This window comes from Myxine glutinosa, unplaced genomic scaffold (assembly GCF_964187855.1).
Source record: "Myxine glutinosa unplaced genomic scaffold, kmMyxGlut1.1 SCAFFOLD_427, whole genome shotgun sequence".
Taxonomy (NCBI): domain Eukaryota; kingdom Metazoa; phylum Chordata; class Myxini; order Myxiniformes; family Myxinidae; genus Myxine; species Myxine glutinosa.
The window spans coordinates 138764-166760 of NW_027616526.1; the positions used below are offsets into that span (position 1 = coordinate 138764).

Consider the following 27997-nt stretch of genomic DNA (forward strand, 5'->3'; position numbering starts at 1 on the left):
GACGAAGCGAGGGGTACCAGTGAGAAGTTAGACAATAATTTTGAGGAGTTAGACAAGAAAATTGAGAAGTTAGACAATAATTTTGAGGAGTTAGACAACGGGATAAAAGAAGTAAAGAATGGGTTAACGGGGGTAGAAAACAGAATGGCCGCTCAAGAGAATCAAATGGAAGGGATGCAAAAAGGGTTAGAGGGGTTAGAAAACAGTATGGAAGGCAAATTGAGGGACATGAGGGACCAAGCGGAAAGGGAAGTTAAACAAATGGAGCAGCAGATAGAGGGGGTCAGAATGGGGGTAGAAACCAAACTGGATGCTCACAGGGAGGAAATGGAGCAGATGAGGGTGGCATCTGGGCAGGAGATGCAAGTGATGGGAGAGGAGATCAGAAGAGGAGTGAGTGAGGAGGTCGGAGGAGTGCGCGAGGAGGTGAGGCACTGTGAGGAGCACATGGAAAAGGAGGTGAGAAAGGGGACTGTAAAGTTACAAGGGGGCATAGAGGACCTGACGCAGGAGGTGGAGCAGCTGACGGTGGGACAGACGGAGTTAGTGGAGCAGGTTCAAAGGAACACTGTGGTATTAGGAGGTTTAAAGGCGACACAGAAAGAACTAAAAGATGACTTGGTAGCGACGAAGAGGGAATGTCAGATGGTACGTGAGGGACTGACAACGAGGTTGGACGAGGTGATAGAGGTAATGGAGACGAAGGACCGGCAGGTGAGGACGCACATGGAAACGGTCAAGGTAGCCTTGGAGGACGAGCTTGAGGAGACGTACCGGGACATAAAAGAGGTGAAGCAGAAATTAGAAGAAGTGGAAGAAGGGGTGAGCGAAATTAAGAAGCGACGGAGAGAGGATAACAAAGAGATAAAGGAGGAAGTAAAAGAATTGGTCCAAAGTCTGTGTTTGGATCGTGATGATGTGCTCATTAACCGGATGAGGGATTCGCAGGTGATGGAGGAGAAGCGAAGAGGAAGAGGACCCGGTGTAAGTGGTGACCAATATGGTCGTGCGTATGATGCGCCAGGGGATTTAATGAGCTTGGGGGTCGAGATGGACCCGGGTGTTCGTGAGAGGCCACTGGTGAAGTGTGCGAAAGGTCTGGTGTGCGAAAAAGGAGGTGTGCGAGAATGTCCGACCATGGGGTGTGTGAGGAAAAAGTGCGTGCCAAGGAGTGAGTGTGCTGGCGGGAGTGAGTCGGTCGTAGCGCGTGTGCGAGGGAGCACATGGAAGCGTGGTGTGGTGAGTGTTACAGAGGGTGTAACGGGAGAGTGTGCGCGAGAAAGGTGTGTGACCGACAGGTGCATGAGGAAAGAGTGCGCTGTCAGAAGTAAGGAAGAGTGTCCACCTGTGGTGAGTGTTACAGAGGGTGTAACGGGAGAGTGTGCGCGAGAAAGGTGTGTGACGGACAGGTGCATGGGGAAAGAGTGTGCTGTCAAGAGTAAGGGTGAGTGCGCTGTCAGGAATGGAGGTGAAAGTAGTGAGAGTGACATGGAGCGTGAGTTAGTTGTGACAGGTGAGCGAGGATGTACACCTGGGATGGAAGGATGCACACCTGGAATGGTAGAGCGTGAGTGGGAATGCACGCTGGAGTTGGTGGTGAGGCACGTGGTTGGGTGTGCGAATGAGAGCACACCTGTGATTGTCACAGAGGAGGTGACTGAGGAGGGGGCGCGAAGAGGTGTTTTGGTGAGGTGTGCGAGCAACGAATGTGTGCCAAAGTGTTCGGTGGTCAGGTGTGTGACCAAGGCTGTGAGTGGAATGGGTGTGCCTGGGTGTGTAAGGAACGGTACAAGGAGCATGGAAACGGCTGGAGGTGTGAGCAAGGAACGGGCTGCGGGGTGTAAGCATGCAGGTGAAGCATCGACGTTAGACGGGGTAGAGTTTAGAACGACTTATAGCCGAATCGGGCCCTCGGTGCGTGCTGGGCCTCGCTTTGAACGGCCGCGTCCGTGCTCCACTAGGCGGAGCGGGCAGCCCGATAGGAAGGGTCGTTATGGCGACCACGTTTTGTTGAGACGTGCCGGCAGGTCGAGATCGGGACATTGGATGGCTCCACGCCGAGGTGATGCATGGGATCTCGGCCCGGGTAAGCCCCCGTCCCTGCACCGAGTGCCGGACGCATCCAGCCGCAGGCACAAAACAACCAGCATCCATTGCTTGGCTTTACGAAACCGGGCTTTGGACAGGGATTGGCGCACCGAGAGGTATTAGTGAGTAGACTGGGTGATGAGGTTAGTGTTTTGGACCCAAAATTAGAGAAAAACAAAATTTGATGATTGGCAAAGGATTGGCAGTAGTGATTGGCAGATGATGGGCAGTGATTGGCCAAATTTTTGATTTGTTGAAATTTGATGTGCAAAATTGGTAGTGAGAGACCCCCGATGTGGTGGGATGGCAAATCCACCATCCCTCACAGGGGGGGCAAAGGAGCAATAGCTTATGGGGTGTATGGCAGTGAAAACTAGCCCGGGTGGGTTAGGTTATATTGATAGGGCCCTAGAAGATGACATTAGGTAACGTTAAGTTTAGTTACTGACTGATACCTGTAGTGGGGACGCAGGTAGTTTAGTGTGGATGATAATGACGAGGGAGCGCAATAGTTAAAGGGACGACTGGGAAGCGCAAGTTTCAGAAGGGAGTAGTTAGCTGAGATGATGCCGTGTGTGTGAGGATTGAACAGGTGTGATTGCACAGGTGTGCAACTGGACAGGTGTGTGGAGCAGTGTATGAGTAGTGAGTGTGTGGATCAGCGCGAATGCGCTTGGGGAGAGAAGGGTGCAGGTGGCACCAGGTGTGAGAGCACAGGTGTGCAGGTACAGGTGTGTGGAGAGAGTTGGAGTGAGTGGTACGGAGTGGTGTGCATGGTGCGAAGGTGTGGATGGGGGAAGAGTGGACCCCTTTCACGAATACCCGGGGCGGGTAGTGTAAGTGTTAGGTAGAGGGTGCAGGTAAATTGTGGTTGGATATTGGCATCTGTGGTGCGGTTGCAGAATGGTGTTGTGGATGGGTGCATTAGTGTTGTGGAAATGGCTGGGCGTGTAGCCTGTTAGTGTGTGTAGTTGGTTGGGCACTCCACCACTGTGAGGATGTCGGCCAGGTGAGGCCGCAGGTGGGCTCTGGGAGCCGGTAGTTGTGAGTGGGTGCCTGAGGATCCCGGGTGTGGATCGGGCAGCCCAGTGCCAGAGAGGGCACGGAGTGGGGAGAGAGCCAGAGGGCCTTCCCCTGGTAGTTAGGTTAGGGTAAGGAGCAGGTAAGCTCGGAGGCAACTGCAGTGGTGGAGGTGTGCAGGTGGGTAGACCCACTGGGAGAGGTACACGCCGCAGCCCAGAAATTGTGCGAGGGCACCGGGAGATGAATCGGGGGAGTGAGACCCCAAATTGAAGAGCACCACAGTTTGGCCAATGGGAATTGGTTTTTAGAACCCATAGTGTAAGAGGGCCAATGGTTTGGCCGGAGAAAGACCCCGGGTAGTGTAAAGTTGTTAAAGTCATTTAGGAGATAGTTAGGATTGATGAACCTGTCGCACCATACGCAACCACTTACCTGTGGTGATGATGATGACTCCACACCTGTGTTTTCTTTGTTTGTTGCAGGAGATGAATTGCTGTGTGGGTTGGTGAGACGCATCACGACGTGGATGAGACATTGGGGTGATTCCATCTCTCCCTCCTTAGGAGGGACTGATGATGAGTTGGAGATGGCAAATTATGATGTTGAGTTGGAGATGGCAAATTTTGATGAGAGTTGAAAATGGCAAATTTGATTGGTTAGGAGGGAGAGAAGACGAATTTGGTATATGGGAGGAACGGGGAAGACAGTAGGGATGTTTGTTGATTTGTAAAGTAGATGTTTATGAGTAGTGTAGTGTTGTGTGGATGCAGTAAGGGGTAAGGGAGGGGCCATGTAGGTTACCTGGTGGGGGGGGGGGCGTACGATAGGAACGTACCTGTCTCACCTGGTTCCCATGTGCCCCCAGTGTGCATTACCTTACATTGCGTGCACTTTTGCGCCCTTACCACCTTACTCACTTGTCTGCTTCTTTTGTCTCCCACCTCCGAGGATCTGGCTTTGGGGTAGAGAGAGAGGAGAGAGAGGTGCTGGCTGCGCAGTTGTGGGCCTGCACTTTCGCTGTTCGCTGCCTGGATCGGTACACCATATGGACCGCAATGTTTGTGGCCACCCACAATGGACCGCAGTTCGTTTGCGGCCAAGCACCACCCGGGGATGGACCTATGGGTCAACGTGGCACCTATGCCATACAGGTGAACCACTTTTAGTTACCACCAAGTGCACCACAAGAAGAGCAAGAGACACCTGCAGGGTTAGGGGTTGTTGAAGTTATTTTTATTCCAATGAACAATGGTGACTGCACCGATTGGTGGTGGGGTGGTGCTGTTGATGCTCGGGAAAGGGTGCTCTGCACGTTATTAAAGGCCGTCGGCCACAGAGCACTCGTGGGTTGGTGTATCGATGCTGGCAAGCGCGCTCTCTCTATGCATAACATCTGCATGTGTTCCTCCAAAAACAGGTCCTGGATCGTAGTGTAAATAGCAGCGTAGTCTTGTGTAAATAATGCTCCCTACCGGCTGTATGTTTAGTTTGAGGATTCTTTCCGGATTCGGTTATCCTGTGGGTGTGTTTCTGTGAGGAGAAGGGTGCAACGTCGCAGGGGGACATATTTACTCATTTGTGAATATCTGTAAAACTGTCGCACTCAGGGTAGAGTTAATAGTAGAGGGAACTACATTGCGTGCCACACTAAAGTAGGTAAAAATTTATCGGGTCGGGACGCCCCGAGGGTAGAGAAGGGTGCAATGTTGCGAATATGGAATTTGGCCTCCATATCCGCTTGTAAATATTCCCCTATTTTCTCCGATACTCCCCAACTCTCCCTTACCCCATTCCCTAGTCCCATTGTCTGTAAACAACACCCATTAGAGCCGATCTTCCCCTTCATCCCCCCATTAAATGTCGTGCCCAAGTCCCCCGCACCACACGTAGACAATTATAGGACATCTTGCTAGTTATTCTTAATCTATGTCAGTTAAGGACTTGTTTCCATTAATTATGACTCTTCGTTGCACCAGAATGTGATTATATGGCACCTGTTAGGAAGTTTAGGACCTCCCCATACCTCTCCGCATCTCTTCCCCATGAAGAAGCGCCAACTACAACAACAACAACAAAAGAGGGGGGCGGCGCGGTGACGGCATGGGGAGTGGGCGTCCTCCTTCCGGCTCGGTTAGCCACCATTGACCACGCGCTCCACGGGGTTACCACGAAGGGGCTCCCTGTCGGCCCCTCGTCAAGGGCGGAGCCGGTAACCCCCGCACCCAATGAGAAGCCATGGGCCGATGCCATCTGGGGCGGCGCTAACGAGCCGAGGGCGTGTCACTCCCCGCCGGATATATACGCGGCCCCGCGCCGGACGTGACGAGAGATGCGCCCCGAGCTTGGAAGGAAAAGACGCCACCCTCCCGAGCGCTGAGCGACCTCCCCAGCTTGAGACCAAAGTCGCGACCCACAAGCGCTGTGATACCTTCACGCATCTCTGGACACCACCGTACGTGATTCTGTCCCTGAGCCAGGTGCACCTGAGCCATCGCGACCTGCCTCCCCTTTTCATCAACCCCCGTGTGAGTCAGCATTTTGTCCCGTGTGTCTGTCGTCTGTCCGGGGATAATATAAGAGTGTGTCTAAGTGCCTGTCTTCCTGTAATATACCTCTAGCCCCTGTAATCTAACCTTTTTCCGTACGAATATACTTGAGAATCGAAACCCTGGTGTCGTATTGTGTCATTATAACCCAGCCGGGTGTCTTCTCTTTCCTATTGAGCCAGCGTAGCGCGGCTTCGTCGACGTTCGAGTATAGTCGGGTAATTTGTGCGGACACGGCGGCCATTCCGCTCGGCCCACCTTAACATCAAAGTCGTGTCTGTAAGGAGACATACCAGGGAATAAAAGAAGTGAAGCACAAATTAGAAGAAGTGGAAGAAGGGATGAGCGAAATTAAGAAGCGACGGAGAGGGGATAAGAAAGAGATAAAAGAGGAGATAAAAGAATTGGTCCAAAGTCTGTGTTTGGATCGTGATGATGTGCTCATTAACCGGATGAGGGATTCGCAGGTGATGGAGGAGAAGCGAAGAGGAAGAGGACCCGGTGTAAGTGGTGACCAATATGGTCGTGCGTATGATGCGCCAGGGGATTTAAGGAGCTTGGGGGTCGAGATGGACCCGGGTGTTCGTGAGAGGCCGTTGGTGAAGTGTGCGACAGGTCTGGTGTGCGAAAAAGGAGGTGTGCGAGAAAATCCGACTCTGGGGTGTGTGAGGAAAAAGTGCGTGCCAAGGAGTGAGTGTGCTGGCGAGAGTGAGTCGGTCGTAGCGCGTGTGCGAGGGAGCACGTGGAAGCGCGGTGTGGTGAGTGTTACAGAGGGTGTAACGGGAGAGTGTGCGCGAGAAAGGTGTGTGACGGACAGGTGCATGAGGAAAGAGTGCGCTGTCAGAAGTAAGGAAGAGTGTCCACCTGTGGTGAGTGTTACAGAGGGTGTAACGGGAGAGTGTGCGCGAGAAAGGTGTGTGACGGACAGGTGCATGGGGAAAGAGTGTGCTGTCAAGAGTAAGGGTGAGTGCGCTGTCAGGAATGGAGGTGAAAGTAGTGAGAGTGACATGGAGCGTGAGTTAGTTGTGACAGGTGAGCGAGGATGTACACCTGGGATGGAAGGATGCACACCTGGAATGGTAGAGCGTGAGTGGGAATGCACGCTGGAGTTGGTGGTGAGGCACGTGGTTGGGTGTGCGAATGAGGGCACACCTGTGATTGTCACAGAGGAGGTGACAGAGGAGGGGGCGCGAAGCGGTGTGTTGGTGAGGTGTGCTACCAACGAATGTGTGCCAAAGTGTTCGGTGGTCAGGTGTGTGACCAAGGCTGTGAGTGGAATGGGTGTACCTGGGTGTGTAAGGAACGGTACAAGGAGAATGGGAACAGCTGCATGTATGAGCAAGGAACGGGCTGCGGGGTGTAAGCATGCAGGTGAAGCATCGACGTTACACGGGTTAAAGGTCAGGTCGACTTTTAGCCGAAGCGGGTCCTCGGTGCGTGCCGGGCTTCGCGTGCCGCGAGAACCAGCGGGGATCCGAGCCACGGCGGGTTCGAAAGAACCGCCGTGCGCGACCCACGCTGGGCCTCGCTTTGAACGGCCGCGTCCAGGCTCCACTAGGCGGAGCTGGCAGCCCGATAGAAAGGGTCGTCATGGCGACCACTTTTTGGTGAGACGTGCCGGCAGGTCGAGATCGGGGCATTGGATGGCTCCACGCCGAGGTGATGCGTGGGATCTCGGCCCGGGTAAGCCCCCGTCCCTGCACCGAATGCGGGACGCATCCAGCCTCTGGCACAAAACAACCAGCACCCATTGCTTGGCTTTACGAAGCCGGGCTTTGGACAGGGATTGGCGCACCGAGAGGTATTAGTGAGTCGACTGGGTGATGAGGTTAGTGTTTTGGACCCAAAATTAGAGAAAAGCAAAATTTGATGATTGGCAAGGGATTGGCAGTAGTGATTGGCAGATGATGGGCAGTGATTGGCAAATTTTTAATTTGTTGAAATTTGATGTGCAAAATTGGTAGTGAGAGACCCCCGATGTGGGGGGATGGCAAATCCACCATCCTTCCCATGGGGGGCAAAGGAGCAATAGTTTATGGGGTGTATGGCAGTGAGAACTAGCCCGGGTGGGTTAGGTTATATTGATAGGGACCTAGAAGATGACAGTAGGTAACGTTAAGGTTAGTTAGTGACTGATACCTGTAGTGGGGACGCAGGTAGATTAGTGTGGATTATAATGACGAGGGAGCGCAATAGTTTAAAGGGACGACTGGGAAGCGCAAGTTTCAGAAGGGAGTAGTTAGCTGAGATGATGCCGTGTGTGTGTGAGAATTGAACAGGTGTGATTGCACAGGTGTGCAACTGGACAGGTGTGTGGAGCAGTGTATGAGTAGTGAGTGTGTGGATCAGCGCGAATGCGCTTGGGGAGAGAAGGGTGCAGGTGGCACCAGGTGTGAGAGCACAGGTGTGCAAGTACAGGTGTGTGGAGAGAGTTGGAGTAAGTGGTATGGAGTGGTGTGCGTGGTGCGAAGGTGTGGATGGGGGAAGAGTGGACCCCTTTCACGAGTACCCGGGGCGGGTAGTGTAAGTGTTAGGTAGAGGGTGCAGGTAAATTGTGGTTGGATATTGGCATTTGTGGTGCGGTTGCAGAATGGTGTTGTGAATGGGTGCATTAGTGTTGTGGAAATGGCTGGGCGTGTAGCCTGTTAGTGTGTGTAGTTGGTTGGGCACTCCACCACTGTGAGGATGTCGGCCAGGTGAGGCCGCAGGTGGGCTCTGGGAGCCGGTAGTTGTGAGTGGGTGCCTGAGGGTCCCGGGTGTGGATCGGGCAGCCCAGTGCCAGAGAGGGCACCGAGTGGGGAGAGAGCCAAAGGGCCTTCCCCAGGTAGTTAGGTTAGGGTAAGGAGCAGGTAAGCTCGGAGGCAACTGCAGTGGTGGAGGTGTGCAGGTGGGTAGACCCACTGGGAGAGGTACACGTCGCAGCCCAGAAATTGTACGAGGGCACCGGGAGATGAATCGGGGGGAGTGAGACCCCAAATTGAAGAGCACCACAGTTTGGCCAATGGGAATTGGTTTTTAGAACCCATAGTGTAAGAGGGCCAATGGTTTGGCCGGAGGAAGACCCCGGGTAGTGTAAAGTTGTTAAAGTCATTTAGGAAATAGTTAGGATTGATGAACCTGTCGCACCATACGCAGCCACTTACCTGTGGTGATGATGATGACTCCACACCTGTGTTTTCTTTGTTTTGTTGCAGGAGATGAATCGCTGTGTGGATTTGTGAGACGCATCACGACGTGGATGAGACATTGGGGTGATTCCATCTCTCCCTCCCTAGGAGGGACTGATGATGAATTGGTGATGGCAGATTTTGATGTGCAGTTGGAGATGGCAAATTTTGATGAGAGTTGAAAATGGCAAATTTGATTGGTTAGGAGGGAGAGAAGACGAATTTGGTTTATGGGAGGAACGGGGAAGACAGTAGGGATGTTTGTTGATTTGTAAAGTAGATGTTTATGGGTAGTGTTGTGTTTTGTGGATACAGTAAGGGGTAACGGAGGGGCCATGTAGGTTACCTGGTGGGGGGGGGGGGGGCGTACGATAGGAACGTACCTGTCTCACCTGGTTCCCATGTGCCCCCAGTGTGCATTACCTTATATTGCGTGCACTTTTGCGCCCTTACCACCTTACTCACTTGTTTCTTCTGTTGTCTCCCACCTCCGAGGATCTGGCTTTGGGGTAGAGAGAGAGGAGAGAGAGGTGCTGGCGACGCAGTTGTGGGCCTGCACTTTCGCTGTTCGCTGCCTGGATCGGTACACCATATGGACCGCAATGTTTGTGGCCACCCACAATGGACCGCAGTTCGTTTGCGGCCAAGCACCACCCGGGGATGGACCTATGGGTCAACGTGGCACCTATGCCATACAGGTGAACCACTTTTAGTTAAACACCAAGTGCACCACAAGAAGAGCAAGAGACACCTGCAGGGTTAGGGGTTGTCGAATTTATTTTTATTCCAATGAACAATGGTGACTGCACCGATTGGTGGTGGGGTGGTGCTTTTGATGCTGGGAAAGGGTGCTCTGCACGTTATTAAAGGGCCGTCGGCCACAGAGCACTCGTGGGTTGGTGTATCGATGTTGGCAAGCGCGCTCTCTCTATGCATAACATCTGCATGTGTTCCTCCAAAAACAGGTCCTGGATCGTAGTGTAAATAGCAGCGTAGTCTTGTAAATAATGCTCCCTACCGGCTGTATGTTTAGTTTGAGAATTCTTTCCGGATTCGGTTATCCTGTGGGTGTGTTTCTGTGAGGAGAAGGGTGCAACGTCGCAGGGGGACATATTTACTCATTTGTGAATATCTGTAAAACTGTCGCACTCAGGGTAGAGTTAATAGTAGAGGGAACTACATTGCGTGCCACACTAAAGTAGGTAAAAATTTATCGGGTCGGGACGCCCCGAGGGTAGAGAAGGGTGCAATGTTGCGAATATGGAATTTGGCCTCCATATCCGCTTGTAAATATTCCCCTATTTTCTCCAATACTCCCCAACTTTCCCCGATCCCCCATTCCCTAGTCCCATTGCATGTAAATAACAATCAGTAGAGCCGACCTTCCCCTTATTCCCCCATTGAATGTCGTGCCCAGGTCCACCGCACCACACGTAGCCAACTTTCGGACATCTTCCTAGTTATTCTTATTCTATGTCAGTTAAGGCCTCGTTTCCATTAATTATGACTCTTCGTTGCACCAGAATGTGATTATATGGCATCAGTAGTGAGTTTAGGACCTTTTCCATACCTCCTTCCATCTTCTTCCCCAACCAACTATGGCTGCAGCAACGGAGGGGATGGGGGCGGCGCGGCGGCGCGGGGGGGAGGATGCGTCCTCACACCGGCTCGATTAGCGCCATTGACCACGCGCTCCACGGGGTTACCACGGAGGGGCTGGCTGTCAGCTCCTCCTCAAGGGCGGAGCCTGGTAAACCCCCCCCCCCGCACCCAATAAGAAGGGCGGACCGATTCCATCTGGGCGGAGCTAACGAGCCGAGGGCGTGTCACTCCCCGCCGGATATACGCAGCCGCTTGCCGGACGTGACGTGAGATGCGCCTCAGCTTGGAGACTGGAGAGAGAAGCCACCGCCACCCCCAGCGCGACGATACCTCCCCGCATCTCTGGACCGGACCGAGTCGATTCTGCCTTGAGCCAAGAGTGCACCTTGAGCCATCGCGACCTGCCTTTCCTTTTCATCAACCCCCGTGTGAGTCAGCATTTTGTCCCGTGTGTCTGTCGTCTGTCCGGGGTTAATATAAGAGTGTGTCTAAGTGCCTGTCTTCCTGTAATATACCTCTAGCCCCTGTAATCTAACCTTTTTCCGTACGAATATACTTGAGAACTGAACCCCTGGTGTCGTATTGTGTCATTATAACCCAGCCGGGTGTCTTCTCTTTCCTATTGAGCCAGCATAGCGCGGCTCGTCAACGTCGAGTATAGTCGGGTAATTTGTGGTAATTTGTGCGGACACGACGGCCATTCCGCTCGGCCCACTTTAACATCAAAGTCGTGTCTGTAACAGTATAATACCTCAAGGAAAATGTTTTTGTAATATGAAGCTTTTGTTTAAAATATTATTTATATATATATGCTTTGTCCAGAATTATTTAATTATTAATTACAAGAAAAGAATAAAGGTTAGAAGGAGGGGGGTGCGTTCCCCCACCCTTGATTTCCCCCATCCCACCCCTCCCCTCCCCTTGTGTGTGTGGGGAAGGTGGGGGTGGGATGAGGGGGGATCAAGGGTGGGGGAACGCACGGGGGGTGGGGGATGATGGGTGTGGTCTGTGTGGGCGGGGTCTGTGTGGGCGGGGTCTGTGTGGGCGTGGTCTGTGTGGGCGTGGCTTATGATTTTTTTTTATTTTTTTTTTATCACGAATTAAATTAGTTAATCTGGGTGGGGTGAATAGAAATGTTGTTTAATGAATTATTAGCTTTGTTTTTTGTAATTCTTGCGAGTAAAATGAACCCAAGATTTCTTCTCCATTTAAATCATATAATTTGTAGGTCCAAGGGACTGTATCCATTACATCAATGATTTTAAATAATTCACGAGTCCATTTTTGTGTATAACCTTTCTCAAAATGGCTTTTCCATTTGTATATCCTTACAATATCACCAACTTTGAACTTGGGCTTTCTCAAATTAACCTCCTTTTCATATTCTAATTTTGTAAATGTTTCAGATGGCTTTGATTTTGTTGATGAATGAACTGTATTATTGTAATTATCTACAATATCCTGAATTAAATACACCCATTTTTGAGAACCGAGTTGTGTAAATTTTTTATATAATTTCTCTTTCAAAGTACGATTAAAACGCTCAATAACAACTGCCTTTCCTTCATTAAAGGTACTGTATAATTTAATACCCTTCCCCTTAAGAAATTTCATGAATATTTTGTTGTAGAACTCTGTTCCCTCATCGGTCCACAGTTTCTTTGGTTTTCTTTTATCCCGATCAAATATTCGCTTAAAGGCTAACATTAAAGTATCACCCCTTTTATTTTTTAAAGGGACAACCCAGGCAAATCTACTCCTCAAATCAATAACGGTTAAAGCATACCTGTATCCCCTGTCATTATTCAATTCAATTAAATCAGCGGACCATATGTGGTCGGTGTATTTAGAATAAACCTTCCTTCTTTTAAACTTTGTGATTATAGGTTTGTGTAATTCTTCAGCCAAAAGCTCCTCAGTCTTGATGACATCATTAGAGCCTAATAGTTTTTTGAGGAATAACCAAGACCAAGTTTCAATTTAGCATTTATCAAATTTCTCACAATAAACCTATCAACTTTCTCTCTCAACGTTGGATTTTGTATCAAAGACAAATTATACAACATTTCGCTGTCGGCTTTATGTTTTTCAGTCAACGTAGTGGTATCCCCATAAGCAATATCATGCTTCATACACACTTCATCAACCCTATTTGTAGGTTTAGACCAAGGTTTAGGATTGTTAGCCTCATCTAATCTTTTATCCAAGTTTGTTCCTGGACCACAGAAAGAATACCCTGGAAGGTGTAATTCCCCTGGAATTCCAGTTGTTGTAAATTTACTTCCTGACAGAAACTTTTGTATGTCTCCTCCTCTTTTAGGAGAGATGAATTGGCACTTTTTAGAGCCACACACTTGACATATTCCTTTTTGACAAACTCTATTATTTTTAGCTTTAACATAAGAGATATTTTTAGATTTAGTTTTCTTTTTACATTTGAGACAATAACTCATATTTATTTATCAGAAAAATTCCGACAGAGTATCAAAACCTTTTTGGTTTTCAACATATACATTTCAATCTTGATTTTTAAAACATAAAGAATCCTAAGGAATGCCTTCACTCTCTCCTCCATTTATTTACAAATAAAACTAACTAAAGTCAATTACACCGACATCATCAACCACATAATCTTTTCCTTCTTCTTCTTCTTTATCCCCACTTTCTCATTTAAATCTCCTCCCTGAAACTGAAGACATTGACGTCGTTATTCTTGAAAATAATATTTTCATTAGACTTCTCATTTCTTTATTTTCCTCCTCAGTGCGTTGAGTTTGATTTATTTGCTGTAATACCTTCAATCTTTTATTAATCTCACTGATTTCCATCTTTTTATATTTTTCCTCCCTCTCTCTTTGCTCCCTCTCCTCCTTCTCTCTTTTCTCCCTTTCCTCCTTCTCTCTTTTCTCCCTTTCCTCCCTCTCCTCCTCCTTTTTCTCCCTTTCCTCCTTCTCCTTTTTCTCTCTTTTCTCCCTTTCCTCCCTCTCCTCCTCCTTTTTCTCCCTTTCCTCCTTCTCCTTTTTCTCTCTTTCCTCCTTCTCTTCTTTAACTCCTTCCTCATTTATCTTAGCAATTTTTGATATCAATATTTTCACAGCATTCATTCTTTCTTTATTTTCCTCTTCGGTGAGTTGAGATTTATCTTCTTGCTGTAATACATCCACTCTTTTTTGAATCGCTCTGATTTCCATCTCCCTCTCCCCCCTCTCTCTTTGTTCCCTCTCCTCCTTCTCTCTTTTCTCTCTTTTCTCCTTCTCTTCTTCAACTCCTTCCTCATCCCTTGCTACCCTTGAGTTTAAACCCCAAAGAATATTATACATATACTCATCTGGATTTTGAGATATTCTTGTATCTATAATTATTTTTCTCATAATAGGATACCAATAAGATTTGTTGACGATTTCTAAAAGAGTTTTATATTTCATAACTTTGAGAAGTTCATTTTTATTTAATATTTTAAACAAGTCTCTATTTGTGGGTTTAACAATATCAGTATAAGGCCAGTTTTTTATGACAAAATTCCCATGTATATGCTCCAAATCATAAGGTATGTAATACCGAGCACCCTTTTCTTGTAGGTATCCTTGAATACAAAAATTATAATTCTCTTGTAGTCTTCTTCCTGCCATTTATGTATCAGAAATATATGTGAGATTAATATTATGACAGGTAATACCACCCCATCTTCCCACTACCAAATCGGTTTGTATTCCTCGGCTTTCTATCCTTATCTCATTACCTTCCTTCTTTGTCATGCGAACCATCGCTATACTATCATATATTTTTATTTTCTTAAAATCACGTATTTGTTGTTTACTAATTGTACTTCCACATAAATCCTTATCTTCACCAAGTGGATAATATTCTTCTTTACGAGACTGATTTAAATCATGTAGGTCTTCTATGTTTATTGAAAAAGACCAATTATACCCTAAATCAGGCATATCATACCCCCATTTATTAATTCGCATATTAACTAAATGTCCTTCTTTATAAAATTTAATTGTAAGCAGGTAGTTAAATTCAATGAGGAAAGGTGTATGGTCAGTATAACCAGGTGTTGTGGTTGTAAATTTTACTTGTTTCACAAAACGTGCTGTTTTCTTTAAAGATATATATTGTGATAAATCACTGAATCTAATCAAGTCATTCGCATCTGTAGGGTTTGGATAATTGATTAATTTATAAGTATTCTTCATATTAATATTTTTACTTACACTATATTTTTGTCGTTCAGCCTGTGCCTTTGTATAATAATTTGATAAATCAATATCCTGAGAGGATTTTCCAAAGATAGAACCATCTTTTCCAACATAGGTCATTTATATTAGATAAAAAATGATATCATAAAAATTTTCATTATTGTTGAGTTGAAATAATACATATAAACATAATTGACCACAACATTTAGAATTAATTTCTTGAACTTGAAATGTTTGATAAACACCATTCTGTAAGAATTGTATTACTTCAACAGGTGGTGGCATACCATAACTATCAAAATAATATTTATCCTGACTATTATGAATACAAACCCAATGAGAACCATTCTGTGTGTCTAAATTCATAATAATATTCTTTGTATTCTTATTTATATGTATTAATTCATCTCTCATACAAATAACCACATTATCAATTTTTAGTGTTTTACAATACTTAGCTAGTTCTATATTTGACGTTGTATTCTTTCCAAATTGTTTAAACCATTTATCCATTTATTTATGAGAAAGATACAATCCATTACCCCGTTTAGTTAGTTTAACACCCGCTTGAGCGATAGAGGAAAGCATATCTCCAACCAACAATCTAGCTTTATCAGGTAGACTTTCAAGTTTTTGAGCAAAATCTACAATTACACCACTTCCACTAATTTGTTTCTCCAACTCCTTGTTATGTCTTTCCAATTCTTTTTGAGCTTTTAGTTGTGCCTTCCTTTCGTTAGCAGTTTTTACCGCTGCTGAAATACCACCAGTCAATGCTCCCGCCGCACTTAAACCAGCAAATAAAGGAATTAGAAACGGGAGAAATCCTCCTCTTGACTCGTCTATTGAATATTTCTTTAACATAGGTTTCGTCATTTTAATTTTAAGTGATCCAACATCATTTAGTGTTTTTACTTGTGTGTGTGTGAGTAAAACATCAATTCTTACAGCTCCTTTTCTTTGAATTGTATTAACATTAATAATACAAGGCTTTTGATTTTGAATACAAGATGTTAATTTATTAAGATTGATTTGATTAACATATACCCCAACCATTTATTTATGAGAAAAAACCTATGTGATATTAATCATAACACCATTATCTGTATTAATCTGTAATTCTGTTTCCTCCAAAAGCAAACAATATGCATTAACCTCTTCACTCTCCCCTCTTTCAATGTATAGAGAAGTATCCACTCGATTAGACTTTATAGTTTCCTTTTGAGAACTCAGGTCAATTGCGTAGATTGTATAAAGTTTTTGAAACGCAACCATATCCAAAATAGGATCATTATTACCATTACTTTCACACACCTTTTGGTAGGACTTGTAGGCTTCCGCATAATCATTTTTTTCCCAATCAATTTCCAATCTATCTCGCGGATAAAATGTGCCATCAAGAGAAACCCGAAGTTGTTTCACCTTAGCATTATCACTCAGGGCATTATTCTTATTAGTACCGTCCTCTCCATCTGGTTTTTTAAAAATGAGCCAGAGGTATCGTGGCTTTCCTTGAAGAACACCCAAATTCCAAGTGTAGGTAGTGTGTTCCAGTTTAACGTGTTGACATCTTCTTTTAAGGTATGATACATTTAGCGGTTTCTTTGAGTTAAGTCTTCTATTTAACATCTCTTCCGTTTTAAGATTAGGAGTATATTCACTGATATACCAACACAAATCATTAATAACAAATTTATTATTTTCTCCAAAAGCATTTTCATCCCCAAAAAGCAATCTATTTACATTATCATTCCTTTGTAGTTGAAATCTAATTTTAAGCCCATACAAAACTTTATCATAATCACAAAATCCAAATATACCTTTCAGAGGTACTGCTACGGTAAAACTATTCTCAGCTTTTGCGTCATCATTATACATTGACTTCCTTTGACTATAACCAGGGTCTGCGTTTGTACCCGTTGACATATCAGGAATAAAACCTTCAACAGCTCCCTTACCCATTCTATCACTAAACGAATATAGTGTAAATTTCATCATTTCAGATGTAGCAGAGACATAATCAACCGCTTCTACCTCTTGTGTTCCAATATACAGGCGGACACTGTCAAACATTTTCCAGAAGAAATCATTTACGAGTGTAGCATTAGTATTATTCGCAGCCTTAGTGAATTTAAATTTACACAGCAAGAAACTATCAGCTATATTCAAGTAAGTTTGTTGATTATTTATTTCAAAACTTTTTGTTCCGTTTGAATTCCAGTCTGTTCCTGTTATAGCATTTACCTTAAAATAGTCTTCCTTTTTAGTGGAGTTTGAAATGATAATCGTATCATCCAAATCATAGATACTATCAATCGCTTCCATACTTGTATTTATATAGCATTAAAATTGTTGAAACCCTGACCCAAGTATTTTAATGATTTTTTGTCGTTCTTGTGAAGATAGTTGAGTTTTACCTTTTTTTATTTCTTTGATTGCTTGTAATTTATGAGACTCCTTTTGAGCATCTTTTATACTCTTTATAGCACCCGCAACGGAGCCCACGGCAGAAGCAGTTGAACCAATTAGGTCTTTATGTTTAAGGATGGTTGAACCAATACCCATTAGAGTATCAATTATCCCATCTCCTTTATTTCGAAATTGATGACCTACACCTCGTTGTCTCTTAGGTTTATAGTATCCTCTACCCACATACCTTGTATAGTCTGGTGAAAGGAACATGCCCTCCCCTGTAATTATTTTATATTTTCCCAACTCGTGTTTTCTCACAATAACCATTATTTATTTATTGAAAAACTTCACGTAGGTGAATTCTGATGGATATAATTTCATCATTAAAGGATATCATACGATTATCTTGGTCGGTTATCCTAAAATTTACTCTGTATATGGTTTTTCCTGACACAGGTAAATAGACAAGATTTTTTGGTTCCATATTAAATTTATAACCAATCGGGGTTGAGTATGCACTGAATGAAAATATTGTATTTGTTCTTATTCCATCGTTATAAGCACCATCAATCAAATCACAATGAATTAATACTGAATTTATACCGGAGGATATTTGGATAACATTATCACTGTAAAACGTCCCGTTATTTTCAATCTTTTTTGAAGAGAAACCCAATAGCTCTCTAAACGAATTTTCAATCGTGAAATCAACTTTATAATTATTTTTAAGTTTAATAGTTGATTTTGAAGTGTGTTTTTGAATATCTATTACAATATTTTTTGGTTCATCACCTTTTTCTTTCATAAGGCGAGAGACTTCTGAAGATATTTGAGAAATCTCGTAAGCTCCAGGTGAAACGGTTATAGTTTTATATCCACTTCCTGGATTATAACTAAACTTGTTGTTTTTCTCTGTGATATTAAACAAGGTATTATAAGTTTCCATCGACAATAAAGATGCCTCATATGAGGTAAGGGGGTCAAGTTGTAGTGGGTAAGGGAATGAAGCTGTGTAATCGCTCGTTGTGAAATTAAAACTAAGAATTGTGCTTCTCATCTTATTTAATATCTAATAAAATATCTTTGTATTGACATTTATTAATTATTTTCATATTCATCAACTGATCTAAAATGGCTGAGGATTCATTAAAACAATTGTTGTTTCCAGCCTTCTTACTACCTAACAACAATAATAGCCTATTAACTAATTGTGATGGGTCATTTGGAAGAAAACTAACACCCGAACCAAGCTTACTTAAAGCATCAATAATATGTTTCTCCTTCTCATTCTTCTTACTTTTACCAGCAACAGAAACTCCATAATCAAGTGCATTTAACAACTCAATATATACCCTATCTTCCTCTCTTTCCATATCAAGTGGTTCCTCAAAATATTTTGAACCGCTGAATCCGGGGTTTGTTAGAAGAAACATTAATCTTGGAGTTAATTTAACATTTGGTTGAGTAGAACTCAAGAACATCAATTCATCATTAAATATCAATACCTTTTCTTCCACAAGATGAAACACTGCTGGTTCTTCTGTTGGAATGAGACCTGCTCTGGTTTTTGAACCCGCCGAATATTCATTGTTTTGAAGAGCTTCCACAACATAATTAGGGGGTTGATTTACCTCCTCAAGTTTCCGAAATAATCCCTCGTCATCATATTCTAATTCACCAAGTTCTTGTTTTGTTATCTGACTAAAATCTTTGAGCATTTGAAGTTTTTTCGGAGTAAATTCTACTGTGGGAACTGTAGGTGAGTGTTGAGTTTTCAAAAGTGGTTTAAAGAATTTCTCTTGTTTTCTTTCAAAGGCTTCTTCACCAGTTAGTTTCTGTCTCCGTTTCTTCTTTATCTCTTCCTGTTGTTTAACAACTTTTGAAACTAATTGTTGATGTTCCTTAAACTTTCTTTCTCTTTCTTCAGTATTCATTTTCTGTATTTATTTATTGAAAAATATCATTTAGTATCTCATCTTGTTTCACAACAATATATTTATATTTTCCAATCGTGTGTTTCATATAATTTTCAAATTCTTTTTTACTACATAACGTCGAGCAATTATCTCTCCAAAAATTATTTACATCTATTGAATTTAACTTAAATAAAATAAAAGTATTGGCATTGTTTCTTATTGAGCGTCGAGGGAGTTGAAAATATGATTGACTAAGATATATACAATTACAAGAAGAATGTCTCCCTCTTGTATAGTAGCTATCCATTACTGTTTGGTTTCTCTCATTAACACAATCATCAAAGATGACGAGGTTCTTTTTTGATTTATCTAAATCTTGAGGTGAAGGTATATCATCCGTATTATCACTGAGAATACAAGTTATGGGTTTCGATTTTGATTTCTGTGTATCACAAAATAATTGTATTATATCTTCAATATTATAATCATTCAGTTTGTTTTGAAGTTTAAATAAACCGATAATGTCTTCCTTTTTAAGACCTGCATTAAAACCCTGTGAGAGTAGTTGATACTCGGGTTGAAAACTTGACTTTGTAAAAATTATTAAATTATCATAATCTAAAAAATTAGGACCAAGGAGCATCTTTAAAAGTAAACAGGTTTTCCCACATCCGCTTGAACCAACTATTAGACATCTCAATGAATTTGGAATGTTTTTATGGTTATTAAATTTTATCTTATTTTCCCAAACGGGTAAAAAATCATTCATTTATATATTTGGAAAACAAGTCATCCAACTTTTTTTGAGCTATTTTAGAAACTCTATATTTTATCCTGAGTTCTGGTTTAATTTCAAAATAATTCATTATTTTATTTATGTAGTATCTTGTATTAACATTTCCATTAAAATTATTTTGAATAATAAATATCATTAAACCCTTATACATTTCCTCAATACAAAGAGTCTCTTTCCTTGTAAGAAATGGTGTATTATCACCATAATGCTTAACATTCATCTCTCTTATTAATCTTGTAAAGTAATTCATTTTTGGTTCTAATTTAAAAGAGTTATATGTTTTTTTATATTTCTTATTATCATTAATTAGAATATAATCACAGAATAAACATTGTTTATATGAATCCTCATCATTAAGCCCTATTCTATCACAAGCCGGACAATTCTCTAATTTATCATATGGAGAGTCTGGAAATTCTAAATATCCTTCAGAACTTATCATATTTATATAGTAAATTTTTACTTAAACTAAACGCAAGTTTATTCATTAATAAATACAATGTTTCACAACACAAAAGACCAATTTCAATCTATTACCGAAGGTTCTATTGATTGTGTCAAAGATGTAAAGTTGAACAAAGATAAATATGGTAATTTTTGGGTTTATCCCGAATTAAATGATAATATTAGTCCATCAATTATGTTTAAAGGCCGCGGATTTTCTATTCCAGCTAAAAAATCGATAAAAGTCCATTTGGATCATGTCTCCCCCCTTCTAATGGCTATTTATGAAAAGATTGGTGAAAAATTGGACACCACTTCTTTGGAACTTAATGATAAGACCATCAACTCAAGTAAAGGAGATGTATGTATATTTTTTAATAAAACAGATATTGATGTTAATAATAAAATCATAACCAGGGAGATGACATTTAGGTCAATTATAATTAAAGATTATTTGAAGATAACTTTTAATGTAAAAAATATTATTATCCAAAAGGATATTGAAAGAAAAATTATTGGGCTCGATGGAAATGTAATTTAGTTTAAGTAAAGTTTTCATATATAAATGGTGCGAACAATCCAAGACACAATTGAATCTCTTAGCGGAGTTCTTTGTAATCATGGAAAAACTGACTCCCTACTTGATTACCGCATTGAAGATGAATCAATAGATTCGTTTAGTTGGAATAATGGTAGAATTAAATTTAGGATGAGGAATAATAAATTAATCAGTGTTGATTCAATAATTTATTGATCAGCTTTAAAAGGTTTATGATTTGCTTGAAGATGAAGAAAAAGAATATAGTGAAACAACATTCTATAAAAAATTTGCTCCCGAGTTTTATAGAGGAGATATTGAGAATGCTGTTGATTTTGAAAAAATACTCCCATATGTTAACTTGAATACTATGAAAATTTGTTGTGATTTTGAGGGTGAAATGAAAATAGATTATCTTTGCAAAAGACATAATGGAAGAAGAGTTATCTTTGGGTTTAAATTATTAAGTGTTTTTAAAAAATATGACTCTGAAGAAGAATGCCCATCAATAATTGAAGATTCATCTGACTCAGAGGATTCATCTAACTCTGAAGATTCGGATGACTCTGAAGATTCGGATGACTCTGAAGATTCTGATCATAATCGAGATGGAATGCCACCAAGATATACTAAGCTTGATAATGATCTTTTTAAATTAACAATGGAAATATTAAATCCAGATCAATTAACAGTTCTTAATGAAAAAATAAATAAACTAATTTTGGATACAATAAACTCTTTGTTGCCCTATAAATATGAGTCAATACAGCAGTGAAGATTTTACTATTTCATTGAACTTGGATGATGGTGATGATAGTATTTCATTGAACACAGATGATAGTTATGATACTAATAGTTTGTGCTCAAATGATAGTTATGAGAGTAGCTTTATTGATGACTCTGAGTATGATTCTGATAGCTTATACTCAAATGATGAATATGAGTCAAGCTTTATTGATGATGACACAACGAGTGATTTCTCAAGCTTCCTTGAATCTCAAAGTTCTGAGTCAGATTAAAAGTTGGCTTGGTGCCAAATGTGCGTGGCTTTAAGGAAAGATTCATAGTTAAATGAGTGTTAAAATCTCACAAGATTGTTCACCTATAAATATGGTTTATTGTGATACTTGCGAGAAGGAAGTAAAATATTATAAACAACATATTCTCACCGCAAAACATACATACAACATTCTAAATCAATTATCACCATTTCCTAAGAACAAAAAAAATTGTATTCACTGTAATAGAGATATCCTAAAGAAGGGGTTCAAAGCCCATCTTAAAACAAACAAACACTTGTCAAATTTAATCACTATTAAAAATACTGATGGAGCATTCAAAGGACATATCAGGATTCGAATCTTTAAATTCAAATCTCCTACACCAGAGTCTATAGTTGAAGCTGTAGAAATAGTTAAACCTGCTGTTCAAACGTTGATTGAAAAAACACTAAAAGAAATGAAACCACTTAAATTTTATATGGGAATAAAATTTGAAATGACAAGGGATACAGGAGAAATATTTAAACCATACATGAGAACAGAGCCACACTTTATTTCTTCATATCAAGATTTTAAAACATCAGGAGTCTATGGTGAACTTATTAAACAAGAGGAAAGTGTGGGTAATTCACTCGTAGGAAGTGGATTCACTATAGGAGAAATTATTTACATAGACATTCATATTCTTAAATCAGATCCTCTAAAAGCTTCTTCTTACATTGATTTACCCAGTGTTATCAAAAATAGAAAAGCAGTTATCAATATCAAAAATAAAGACAATAAATGTTTTCTCTGGTCTATTTTAGCACACTTACATCCTCCACATTTTCATGATGAAAGAGTATCTCATTATAAAAAATATGAGAATACATTAAATATGAAAGATCTAAAGTTTCCAATGACTTTAAATGATATTCCTAAATTTGAAAAGATGAATAATTTATCAGTTAATGTTTATGGTCTAACAGAAACAAACAACATTCAGGTTTTAAAGCTTTCTGGCAATTGTAAACAAACTCATATTAATCTTCTATATTTTAATTCAGACGAAAATTCACATTATACATACATTAAAAATATTGCTAAATTAATAAAACCACAAGTCTGTAAGAGAACAAATAAAATATATATTTGTTTGCGTTGTCTTAACTTCTTCAATTCACAAGAAAGATTAGATAAACATTCAAATTATTGTGGCGAACATAAATCAACGGTAATCAACATGCCTAAAGAAGGCTCAAAGATCACATTCAAAGATGAAAAGAAAAAGATTAAACATCCATTTGTTATATATGCTGATTTTGAAAGTATTTTAGAAAAAATTGATACTGCTTCTCCAGATCCAAAAGAATCATACACAAATAAATATCAAAAACATACTCCTTGCGGTTTTTGTTATTATATCAAATCATCCGTTGGTGATAAATATAACAAGTTAGAGATGTATAGAGGCTCAAATACCCCAGAGGAGTTTGTGAAACGACTAGAAAAAGACTGTGTTCGATTAACCAAGATAATGAGAGAAACCAATAAACCAATGTCCTTGACGAGTAAAGAAAAAAGAGAATTTAGACAACCAAAGGCTGCCTGTCATATTTGTGAGGAAAAAATTGGTGAAGGTCTAAAGGTTAGAGATCATTGTCATCTCACTGGTAAATATAGAGGTCCGGCTCATCAAAGTTGTAATATTAATTATCAACTCCCCTCTTTCATTCCTGTCTTTCTTCATAACAACGCCCATTATGATACACATCTATTTATCAAGGAACTCTCAAAGACTTCTGGAAGTATCTCAGCAATTCCAAACACGGATCAGAAATACATTTCATTCACAAAAACAATTCACACATCTCCTATTACTCATATCAGATTTCTTGATACATTTAAATTCATGGCAAGTCCATTGGTTAACTTGGTTCAAAATCTAAAAGAGTTTCCATGTCTTTCAGAGTATTTTTTAGATAAAGATTTTCTAACACAAAAGGGAATTTACCCCTATGACTATATGGACTCATTTGAGAGATTCAATGAAACACAACTTCCTTCAAAAGAAAATTTCTATAACAAATTAAACAACAGTAATATATCTGATAAAGATTATGTACACGCACAAAATGTTTGGGAAAAATATAACATCAAGAATCTTGGCGAGTATCACGATTTGTATCTCAAAACTGATGTGCTTTTATTGGCCGATGTATTTGAAGCCTTTAGATCTGTTTGTCGCACTGGATATGGATTGGATCCTGCTCACTACTACACAGCACCTGGATTGGCCTGGAGTGCGATGTTGAAAATGACAAAACAAGATTTGGATTTGATAACCGATGTTGATATGCTTTTGATGATTGAAAAGGCAAAGAGAGGAGGAATTTCACAAGTCTGTTCAAAGAGATACGCAAAAGCAAATAACAAATATCTTCCAAATTATGAATCAACGAAAGAGAGTTCTTACTTGATGTACTATGACGCAAACAACCTGTATGGCTGGGCAATGTCTCAGGCTCTTCCTTATGGAAAACTTAGATGGGTAAAGGAAAAAGACTACAAAAACGTTTTACAAGATGTATGTATCTCAACACAAAAAGAATTGGATGATTCAAAGGTTGGTTATTATTTTGAAATTGATTTAAAATATCCAGAGGAACTCCATAACCTACACAAAGATCTCCCATTTGCTTGTGAGAAAGAAAGTCCAAAGAAGGAGTGGTTAAGTGATTATCAGCGATCATTTAATATAGGTGAATCAACAGAAAAATTACTTACTACATTATATAACAAGAAAAATTATGTTCTACACCAAAGAAATTTGCGACAATATTTATCAAAAGGTCTAAGAGTAGAGAAGATCCATAGGGTTCTAAAGTTCAATCAAAGTCATTGGTTAAGGGGGTACATTGATTTCAATACACAAAGAAGAACAGAGTCAAAAACCGATTTTGAGAAAGACTTTTATAAATTGATGAATAATGCGGTCTTTGGTAAGACCATGGAGAATGTGAGGAAAAGACAAAATATCAGACTATCAACATCTTGGGAACAAGCATCAAAATTAATTAATAGACCGAGTTTTACTAGAGCTGAGGTCTTTACTGAGAACTTTTGTGCGATCCATTTGGTTAAAGAGAGTATTGAAATGAACAAACCTATTTATATTGGAACAACAATTCTTGATTTATCAAAGTCATTAATGTATGATTACTTTTATAATAACTTGAGGAAGAAATATCAAAATGATGTTAATCTACTTTATATGGATACAGATAGTTTTATTTTGCAAATTAATACTGATGATGTTTATTCAGACATGAAAAAGGACATTAATATCTATGACACTAGTAATTACAGCCCAGAGAGTGAGTTGTTCTCCTCCAAAAATAAAAAGGTGATTGGAAAGTTTAAGGATGAATTAGGAGGAAATGTCATGAGTGAATTTGTGGGATTGAGGTCTAAGGCTTATGCTTATAAATATATTGTGAATAACGTTGAAAAAACTGATAAGAAGTTAAAAGGCATAAAGAAAAATGTCATAAAAGAAACAATAAACTTTAAGGATTATTATAACTGTTTAACAACAAAGAAAGAAGAGTTTAGAAAGATTAATGGAATAAGAAGTTATAAACATCAATTATATTCAGAAGAGATGAATAAGAAAGCATTGGGGGCTTTTGATGATAAGAGGTTTATTTTAGAAAATGGAATTGATAGTCTCCCTTATGGATATATAAGTATATAAGTGATAAGATATACATAAGTGATAAGTTAATGGGGTTAGGGATTTTAAGGGCTACCGCCTCCTTTTTTACTATTATATAAATGATAGAACCAAGTACCAACCAGACTAAAGAGTGGAGGTGTAATCAACCTTGGTATATAAATGGAAAACATAATGAATGTGAAAAATATCAAATAGGTATAATTGAAAAGGCAACTGGTAAAAAAGTTCACAAAACAAATAAGAGAATTAATTTAAATACCGGTGAATTGGGTAAAAAAGATGGAAATATTTTTGAGTGGACGGAAAACTTTGATGGTTGTCAGGAAAATATATACTTTAATTTAAAAATGGTATGTGGCACTGGAGGCGCTCAAACAAGAACATTGAGGGAGGTTTACCATTTTATCTTAGCTCAGTTAAAATATCTTAATAAAGAACCAAACTCAAACATATTTTTTGTTAATGTATTAGACGGTGAGGAGAGTTGTAGGAGAATTAAATTATTTCCCACGCATGAACAAATATTTGTAGGGTCGATGTTTGAGTGGGTTATATTCACCAGAGTAAAAGGTTAAAAGGTCCATAAGGTCAGAAGGATCCCACAACTTTCCAGTTGGGACTTGTGTGTATGTGTGAATCCCATCCCTAGCTCAATTAAAATATATTCATTATGTATTAGCCCAAGTAGATTAATTGACTCATGGTCCAAAAGGATCACAGGTTCACACTAGAGATCTGTGAACCCCTATCCCTCACACATACACATAAGTTAAACCCCAACTAAAGTTGGGGTTAAACTTTTGTGTATGTGTGAGTCATAATAATATACAACCCCCAACCCAATCCCATCCCTAGCTTAATTAAAATATATTCATTATGTATTAGCCCAAGTAGATTAATTGACTCATGATTCATAAGGTCAAAAGGCCCATAGAGTCTTTTGGATTAATAGGGGTGTTTTCCCAAATAGGGGTAAACGACATTAGATAGGGATTTCCCATGTTAAACGGGCTGTCCCAGAAGCAACATTATTACCCTACTGCCGGGGTTTGAACCTCCAACCTCCCAGACGATTGGTCTAACAATTACACCACGAGTCTGGCTTTGTAAATGGAATTCAGTTTTAATGCAAATTAAAATTTCGACGCAATTCAGTTTAATGCTTTAACAGTTTTAATGTTCTTCCACGAGCCTCGATCTTGTATACAAAATAAATAAATAATAATAAGAAGAAATAAAAAATGCAATTCATTGCTAAAATAAACCCGAGGTTACACAGAGATTCTAACATCCGGGCACCTTCACACAACTGCCTGCTTTTGTCAAAATAAACTGTCGGAGCTTTCACGCTTCCAAGTAACGAAGACAAATGAAGAGCTATTGATGCAAACGCATTGAATAAATGTGAAAATGCCTCATATTGTCTGCACCAGTCTGCTTTAACACAATGATCACTGAAGGTAGCAGTGCCAGCCCAAAGTCACCACCGGGCTCACCGAGCTGCTGCCAAGATGAACACATCTGTAAGTCCCAGGCGGCGACAATAGGTGGCCGTCTGTGGGCTGGGTACAGGAACAGGTGGCTTAACCTTCCCCCCTACAATATTCTTCGGGGAGTAGAATGGAACCGTGGGTGAGAAACTGGTTGGAACAGCAAGATCACCGCTCAGGAGGTCACGAACACGGGACAGGTCATCAGCACAAAGCTTCACAACGCTATGGGCGACAGAAAGCACCATCATCACCACCAAAACAATTTCAGATAACAGAAATTATCTTGTGAACCAAAACAAAATATTGCTACTGATGTGTCTCAGGTGTAATTGGTTTTTAGTTTATACTAGTTATTTCCATAGTACATGTTCAGCATAAGTGTACGTAACATGTGTATGCCAGGCAGTGTCAAATTTGTTTTTCTTAAGTTTCCTTCACCTTCCCTCCCAGACAGCTCATATCTACAAAACGATATACCCACCTTTGTGTTTATGTGGATTTCCCCATTGTGAGGTGTTGGTATGTTTTCCTTAAATAAATAATGGCAGTGCAAGATTCCACATGGCCTGGACACAGTGAAAAACTGGTATTTGTGGCGCAAGGCAGCCACCCGGATAGAGGCACCGAGAACCATGTACGTCCCCGTAGCAGGTGTACGTCCCCGTAGCAGGCATGGGCCCTGATCATAGAGCACCACAACTGGGACGACCCGATGGCTACAATACTGGTGTCAGCGAGATATGGACCGAAAGTATGAGAAATCGCACCTCAGGAGAAATTGCTGAGCGCGATTGGCACTACAAATTAATTGCGATGAGCGATCAAAGTGGCTCGAACCAGGGGGCCCACTGGACTGATGCCACTATAGCCTCGGCCAAAATGCAAGCAGAGGGGTCGTTATCGAGTGCTGTGGTGTTGCCCCCACTACCCAGTAGCCCCATAGACTCCAATAGCTATCCCGGTGCCTCCAACTGAATCAGCAGTGGGGGGTAACAGGCCGGCATTACTGCAGCAGCAGGGCGATAGCCAGGAAGTGATGGCCAATGTTAAC

The 27997-nt window shown here is 41.0% G+C and overlaps 1 pseudogene across 1 annotated transcript in view; it reads right to left on the reverse strand.

The window, feature by feature from the left end:
• The window catches only part of LOC137439386 (uncharacterized), a 66365-nt pseudogene that overhangs the window by 12399 nt on the left and 25969 nt on the right, over positions 1 to 27997 (reverse strand). The window contains exon 10 of the transcript XR_013621507.1: positions 26950 to 27168. The product of XR_013621507.1 is annotated as an uncharacterized LOC137439386 (transcript). The remainder of the gene's footprint in view (positions 1 to 26949; positions 27169 to 27997) is intronic.